Source organism: Pyxicephalus adspersus, chromosome 3 (assembly GCF_032062135.1).
Source record: "Pyxicephalus adspersus chromosome 3, UCB_Pads_2.0, whole genome shotgun sequence".
In the NCBI taxonomy this organism is placed as follows: Eukaryota; Metazoa; Chordata; class Amphibia; order Anura; family Pyxicephalidae; genus Pyxicephalus; species Pyxicephalus adspersus.
Genome location: NC_092860.1, coordinates 104,917,532 through 104,925,898, shown reverse-complemented (window position 1 = coordinate 104,925,898; position 8,367 = coordinate 104,917,532). Strand labels below are relative to the sequence as shown.

At 36.5% G+C, this 8,367-nt stretch overlaps 1 long non-coding RNA gene across 2 annotated transcripts in view; it reads left to right on the top strand.

Moving 5' to 3' along the window:
• The first annotated feature begins 5,806 nt into the window (after positions 1 to 5,806).
• LOC140327783 (uncharacterized) overlaps positions 5,807 to 8,367 on the top strand; it is a 45,448-nt gene continuing 42,887 nt past the window's right edge. Inside the window, exon 1 of one of the 2 annotated variants that reach the window (XR_011920122.1) lies at positions 5,807 to 5,972. This is a non-coding gene — a long non-coding RNA (uncharacterized lncRNA). The remainder of the gene's footprint in view (positions 5,973 to 8,367) is intronic. The other variant, XR_011920123.1, reaches the window with a different exon arrangement.

The window sequence follows — 8,367 nt, the reverse complement described above, 5'->3', positions numbered from 1 at the left end:
CTTACCCCTGTGGTAGTAATTGTGGTGAGAGGTCCACTTTAAGTGCATATAGACAGAAACTGTCTGCAGGAAATCAGCAACACTAGGTTTGAAGAAATAAATATATACATTATTAAACAAAGCATGCCTGTAATGAATGAAATGTGGAGGTTGCTATTTCTGACCTACTACTTGCTTGACTTTGTCTGGCTTTACTTTTTTGGCTTTTTAAATAAAAGAATTAGAAAAGGTATACAGAAATTTAAATGTCAAAAATAAAGGAAAAAGTTATTTTCTATGTATTTTTTTGTGTCAACGATTCTCATTGAATCCAAAGCATTTGCATGGTAGTCAAGCAAATAGCATTTCCATGAAAGGTCCACAGTGCCAGTCCTACATATTTCTCCCAGTTGTGCTTTTGGCTTTCGGCTTTTCCTGCAGAGATGTAAAATAAAATTTTACATTATTGAATACCACATTCCATAATGTGAAAAATACCAAAATTCCTTTGGTTTTGTTTTTTCATTGTGAAATTCTTTTCTTTTACACGGTGAAGTTTTGTGGTGTTCTAAGTCTAAAATGTGAGCCAGAAATTATATTTTCCCTGACCTTCATTGTGTCTAGTATAATGTCTGCAGATAATTGGTAAATTACTTGCAGACTTTTTGTGTTTAGAATCTGCACTCTCGGTATTTGTGCAACCAGAGACAGCCTACGGCTATGTGAGGCCCACCATAACCTTTTGCAAGTGGTGCACACACCTCTCCTAATCTTACAGGCTTACCAACAAAGTAGTGCTTCAACCTCATTCTGGGGTGCCCTATGGGACTCTATTTGATGTATGTGGACTCATACCACAGAGATTGATATAGGGCAAAGTAACGTCATTTCGAAGCCAAGTTTTCTTAAATGGAAATTGCAGTGACTTTTCCCCTAGAAAAAATGCAGCTCAATAATATTTTTTTATGTAGCTTTTTCATTTAGGTGAACCCCTATGCATTGTAAAATTTTGAAATATTGACAGCAACATAATTTTTTATTACTTTATCACTTTCATTATATTAGTGTATAATTATATATTAATTGTTTGTTGTTTTACAAGATGCTTTATCTAAAGCTAGAACTTTCTTTTTTATATATAATTTTGGATAGAGTAAGGGAGGGTTAAAACAGCTGTCAGTTTTTACCATCTGTAGACTACACGGATGTTCCCAATGTGATCACAAAACGTTTTAGATAGTTATAAAGGAACAAGTGCCCACATTGGCAGATTTCCCCTATATACCTGTTCTGGTGGTAACATTTTTAGATTTACCATCATTTTCAGTAGTATTGTGTAATTGGTGATAAGGACAGAATAGGAGAGTGGATGTCTATACCAAGGACACATGCAGTAATGAAAATGTTGCAGGGATTGTGGTCCCTTACCACTTTATCAGTATTGGATGTTTCTTAACATCTAAGGTCCATTTAAGGGGCCTGATGCGGCTTCATACGACAGGCAAGTAGCCAAGACTGAAATTGGCTCAGAATGGGTAATATGTATATTTTGGGTTGAGAATACCCAATCCAAAGATTAGAAGCATTTAAAAATGCATAGCTTTAGCCAATCACCAACAACATTTGGCATTGCAGATACAAGAGAATGTTCAATAAGGGTCATTTACACTGTAATGTGCATGCCAATATGTAGTGCAATTTTTAATGCCGGCTGTACTTTGGTGCTGTTTTGTCATGGTGCGATACCACTGTGATGAAAATAGTTTCCATGGAAAACAAAGAGACTATATTATATATAGGGAATATATGTCCTTACATTTTGCCTACATTGTAAATCACTGGCTTACTGTTTTTTGTAAAAAGTTTATTGATACCATAGCCAATATAATTGCATTACTGAAATATTCTGAAATATTATAAATTATGTAAAGAATTTTACTTCTATAAATAATGTGAACATATTACTAATATAGGAATTAGCTGGTCACATATTTATCACATTACAGTGCTAGCCAGTAACTCTTTACAGACGTAACATATATGGTCATATCCTGCAATAACAGGACATCAGAAAAGCTGTAAAATAATAAATCAGTATAAAAACTGTATATTCAGGAAGACTTTATTAGTTGAATTCACTATATGCAAAATAAAAATATCCTGTTGCCACCCTAAAAAAAGAATTGCAGGCATAAGTACAAAAAAAAGGATTTTCTGTGCTAAAAGTGTTTAAAATATCTTTCCTTTATATAGATTTCTATAGAATATATTGTAGTTATTTAAAAAAACAAGTGTCTACTCCAGGAAGAGTCAGTTTCCTAGCGCAACTCTCTCCATTCTTACATGCCATAGCCATAATTAGGAATGAGCGAGAAGGCCTCTGACAGTTTCTTGAAAATTTCCTCGAACTTGCGCTGGGTTCGCAAACTTTCGGCGAATGGATTTTGCGATTTCCATTAAAGTCAATAGGCCGATTTTAAACATTAATAGCAAGGTCCCTATACATGTTAGAACCACCAAATTTGCAAGGTATGTGTAGGAGAACAGTGGCAACAAGGAAAAAATACAAAAGTTCCAAAAGACCTTGAGGTTTTCGAAAATGGCAACCATAGTGACAGCAGGCAAATGCGATTTTTGCGTGATTGACAGCGTCCAGAAGGCAGCATAAACATTAGGATATTGAGAAAGAGTGAACTCAACCCACTAGCAACAGTCTCTGCCGTCAAAACAGCAGGACAATGCGTTGATATTTAATGTACGCACCCCTATTGAATTTACATAGCTGCAAAATATCTTAACGCTATAAAAATCCTGTTTATTAATATTATAATTGCTAGCTGGCATCATGACCTAGATGACATGTGTTAGCAATGCCACCCATAAAGTTGTGGACAAGTAGTGCGGTGACATTAGGCAAGGATGGAGGACCAGAGATAGAGCGTGGGTCAGCGAGAGCAGTAGCAATGTGTTGCCTGGTCAGCTATCGCCAGGGAGACCGCATTGGTAAGTGTCATGGAAACCCGGGTGTAGTGCATCGTCAATGCCACCCAGAAGTGTACAATTTTAGTGAATGAAATAAAATAATTTTTTGAGAGAAATTCAGACATTTTTCAGACAAGTGCTATCAGAATTAAATATTTTTTTTTTTTTTTTTTTTGTGGAGAGTAGGACAGGAATGTTTCTGCCTTTTTTGCTAGATAGCAAGAGGTAGCATCAAAAACTGCACAATCTGTATATCTCAAGATATACAGAAGGCTCCTAACCTGTCCCTGTCATAATGCACTTCCCTCCCTGCTTCTTTCTCTGACACAGAACAAAAGATAGAGTGACCCCTCCCTCCTTCCCTGTATATATGCCTGTTCTCAGATCTCTTCTGATTGGGCTGTTGGGTCTTGCTGTGCATCCTGGGAGCAAATGAATCGCTCCCAGCCGCGCCATTCCCGCTGGAAATAGTCATTTCCGCCCCCTGCATTTTCCCTCATTTGTTCAGCGAGAACACGACCTCATGGCCAATTACAAGGCCACTGTCGCTTAAATGTTTGGTAAGATCGAACTTATAAATCTCGATCGCTCATCCCTAGCCATAATAAGCCATGCGTGTCAAACTTATTCATCCCTTTGTTTACCTTCCTATGTTTCCTTTCATGCAGCAGCCAGGTAAGTAGTGGTGGGGAAAACTGTAGAGGGCCATTTGAGTGACAATTTTGAGTCTCATAAGATTACTGATATGACATTCAAGTGGACAGCATTTTATAAGTCTACATTGGTGAGGGCTTTACAGGTAAATTACATCTAAACTATGTTAAATGTACATTTATTCTTATGAGAAGGTATTTTGTTAAACTGGATAGTCTGGTGACAGGGTTTCTTTAAAACAACCTGGCCACAAAACTTTAAAACACTGAAACTGAAAACATGAAGCCAAAAAGTATAAATAATCTCCCACTGCCTGCTAAATGCTGCTCCAATGAAGAACACTTGCTAACTGAAGTTTTTTTGCAGAGACCAACACTTCATGGAGTAACAGTTTTTGCATTTGATAACCCATAAAAGGAATATACATCATTACACATATCGTACATATTGAATAAACTCCCTGTCAACATAGCTCTTAAAAGTCAGAACAATTTGTGTGTCTGCTTTGTACCTCATTCTTTATCCATATTTGTCTTCAATGACCCAAGTGTGCTGGGTTATATTATAAAATGTATATTCTATATTTGACTTTTATTGAGTCAGGGATGGAATTATATAGATGTTATGCAGTATATTTATGAGGGTATACCTGATGTGGGGAAATACTTCAAGGGCTTTCATTTCAAGTCCAGTGTGGTTTTGGAGCAAACGGTATGCTACAAATAATTTCTGAGAATGCAAACTCCTTTTATTTCTCCCATTTTTCATATATAGAATATGTGTCAGCCATTCAGAATGCAGTGTACAAGTGTGGTGCCCCTTTAACTGATAGTTAATGTAAAAGTTCATTGGCCTTTAAAGGTCAAAATAGTGTTCCCTTTTATTGGTAGTCAGCAGAGAAGTCAGATTCCGTAACTAGTGTAGTGCTTCTTTACATGATGATCTTTGAAGACTTCTCTTAAATCAATGGTCAGCATAGTGTTCTCCGACATTGTTGGTTAACGTAATGCTTTCTCATAATGATAAATAGTGTAGTCCTCTCTTATAATAATGGTCATCATAGTATTCCCCTACATTGTTGGTTAGCATAGTGTTCCCATACATTGATGATTAGCATAGTGTTCCCATAGTTAGTCCCATCTGCTGCAGCCGAGGAACAGACTCTCATTTTAGACCTTTGTTTCACCCAATCTGCTGATTATTACTCAGTACCCAATGAGATTATACCTGACACAGAAAAACAAAATGTACATTTAGTGGATCCATTGGTTCCGGGTTGAGAGTCTCTCTCTCTTGCTGCTGGAGGGGGTCCTCCTGTTCCCCATGACTGCATTCCATCCCGGGCTTAGTCACACTCAATACTATATACTGTGGTTTTACACCCTTCTGCATTCTATCTATTGAGGTCTTGTATAATCCCTGATGAAGTGGATTAATTCTGCAAAATGTGGTTGGTTATCAGAATCTATTACAACATCTCAATGATATATACAATTGTTTGGTGCTATGTACTGAGCATTTTTTATGGAATTTCCATCCATTGTTTTGATGGCTTGGGTTTATTAAAATATTGTTTTTTTTATATTTATATTTGAGCCCATTTTGTGACATGTACTGAACTGCCTTTTAAGTCCCACAAATATACCTACCTTTCTTTGTTCTCAAGAATTTAGGGATGTTGGCAGTATATATCTATTGGTTTGAGTTCAGACAACCCATTACCTATATTCATAGTGTTCCCATACATTGATGATTAGCATAGTGCTCCCATACATTGATGTATAGCATAGTGTTCCCATACATTTACGTATAGCATAGTGTTCCTAATAATAATAATAATAACATCTCCTCTTTCCCTTTAGCTGTGCAGCTTGATATATACCGCATCATCCCAAGCACACACTTTGAGGCTGTACAGCTGAAGGGATTTTTAGGAGCAGATTAGTCCCTGGCTTCAATCTGTCCTGCAATTGACTGCTGGAACATTATAGCCTTTCTGCTCGCAGTGACCAGTTGCCTGTTGGTGTGTTTGTTACATTTATTGTTGCTGACTGTGCAATTGTATGCTGCTTGTACCAACCTTTTGCCTGTGATCCCAACTTTGTCTCTAACCTTGGATACTTCATCTGGTTAACTGATAACCTGTGTACGACCTCTGGCTGTGAATTTTGGACTTGCTTCTGTTGGAATCTTTTGTACTGCATTACGCTCTGTCATTCCTTCCCCAGATGTCATGCTTTTTTTTGTGCAGTTAGCCTCCCGAGGCTGAGTGGGGGCTTGCTATAGGTGAAGAGTGGTGTTAGGTTGGGGGACTAGTGTCTGGAGAGCACTGGTGCTGGACCAGGGCCTTACAGCAGGTATGTAAAAAATAAAAAAAAAACAATCAAATGCAATTTTAAATGAGCGAATATAAGTACTTGCTTTTTGACACATCAATCAAACTGGGGTAGGGCAGTAAAGGATCTATTAAAAGCTACTGCATGCACACATTCTGACAGGTGGTGTCAGGTGGACAGGAGAACAAAGTAGCTTGGACACAAGGTTAAACTCTGGGACCACCCAGGCTAGAAATGTTTGGCTTGATTATAAAAAAAATAGATTGCAGCAGATTGCAGTTCTTAGACATAGGGTCACACCATTAGACTAGGTGGTTTTTTCTTGGAGCTCCAGGTGATAGCTAATGTATTCTGCTACCTTAGCTGCACTGTACAGGCTCTTAACAATCTGTGGCTATTGTCTATTGAATACTTTCTGATTGTTATTTCAAGATAAAACCTGTCTCATCTCCACCTCCTAAATTACAACCTAACCAGACTGCTTCCATACTGTCCAGCCACTGAACAATATTTTGGTTGCTATCACTCATACATATTACTTTCTTCATGATAAAACCTGCATTGTCTTTTTCAAGTGCTTGTGTACTGCCCCAGTCAAGTTTTACTAAACATATAGCTCAAGTCTATATTTTTAATATTTAAAAATAACTGAGGGGACCCTGGGATAGGATGGATTTTTGAAAATGTGGGGTTGTGAGTTTGAGATTTTTTTTAAACATTCTTTATTTAAACTTTAAGATAATGCAGTATTGTACTAAAAACGAGCAAACTATACTCAGTCACTATTGTCATTGCCCAATTTATACAAAGTAAGCTTTATTATAATTTTTAAATCTGTTTCAGTTGCTACTTGCACCAGCCTATTACCCCACGATTTAAAAGCATCAGGTGTTGTACCCAAAACTAAAAAAAAAAAAATACAACTTTTTCAAGTTGAAATATTAAGATAAATAATAATAATAATATTATTAATAATTATATGTCTATAATATGTGATGCCAGAATATTGTGTCACCCACCCATGAAAAGCATACTGTTTTGTATTACAACATACAGTCTAAAGGCATCTTCAAGCATTTAAAATAATGGATTGGTCTTTTTCCATATCACCCTCCATATTGCATTAAAAGGGCCCTCACTTGCTTTGTTAAATGTCCCCCATCGCTCCCTACCTTCCATTACCTGACCACACTATTCTATAGCTATAACCGCTCCCCCACCGTCTTCCTACATCCCCCTTTCCCTGTGTGTTAGGACTAAATTTATATCTGTCTTCCCTTTTGTGTGTACCCCCTATACCCTTTATTGATTGATAGCAATACCAAATGAAAATAGATAGCCATAACTCATTAGGGAATGTTCAATTATTAATGGAGCAATAGGCTCAAGTAAAACTTTAATGTTGCTCTCTCATTTTGAAGATGGATTATGGTTGCGCTTGTATTGCACCTATTTCAGTGTTTATTTTTTTAAGTTCCTGTACATGATAAAGTTATTGCTCTGGCAGTTCATATCTTATGTTTCCCATCCCTTATCTTACCCTTCCTCTCCCTACGTCCACCTATGTACTACATTTGTATCCCCTCTTTGATTGTATGGTAAAACTAAAAACTTTAAAAAAACTGATTGAAACAAAAGTCCTCCATGGCCAGTCTCTTAGTAAAACAAAAGTATTACTATACCTAATCTAGCTATTTCAAATAAATTTAGCATTTATTTTTTACTGCTTTTTAAAACTGTTTTATTTAGTATAATAGAGGTCCATATGTTTAAAGGTCACACAGAAAATCTGTAAACAATTTTACATGCCTCACGTGTGAGGCTTCCATTTGTTATGTGCTAACCAGAAACGTGATTAAAAGTGCTACAACTTTCTTTGTTGACAGAATTCCATATGTTGTATACAAATATAACTTTGCAGGAGGTTTTATGCTTTTATGGCATTGGAGAGTTTGCTGTTTACATCTGTTCTTCATACATTGACATATGCAGCAAAGCGTTTTAACCACATGGTTCCATTACAATATGATCAATTCTACCAAATATCAGAAGTGACATGAGCTATCTGGTGCAATCTTTTTAAACAACATTAAGTAACTACATGTATAAGGAGGAACTGCATTGCAGGAACTCTGGTATATTATCAGCATCAGACAAGAATTTATGTAAAACATACATCCATAAATATATATAAATTATTAATCATAATCAAGATTATTATCTTGTAAGTCTCCCAGGGAAAATACTTCCTCATGTAATGTAAGGTATAGGACAAAAATCTGTTAGGGGTTTAGGTGGAGAAACAGAAACTTAAGTACTGTCCTTTTTCTTTAAAAAGTCATTTTGATGTGTAATTTATGCCATAGCTCCACACATTCTCAAACTTCACACAATGCCCCTGATTCATCAAGCAAAA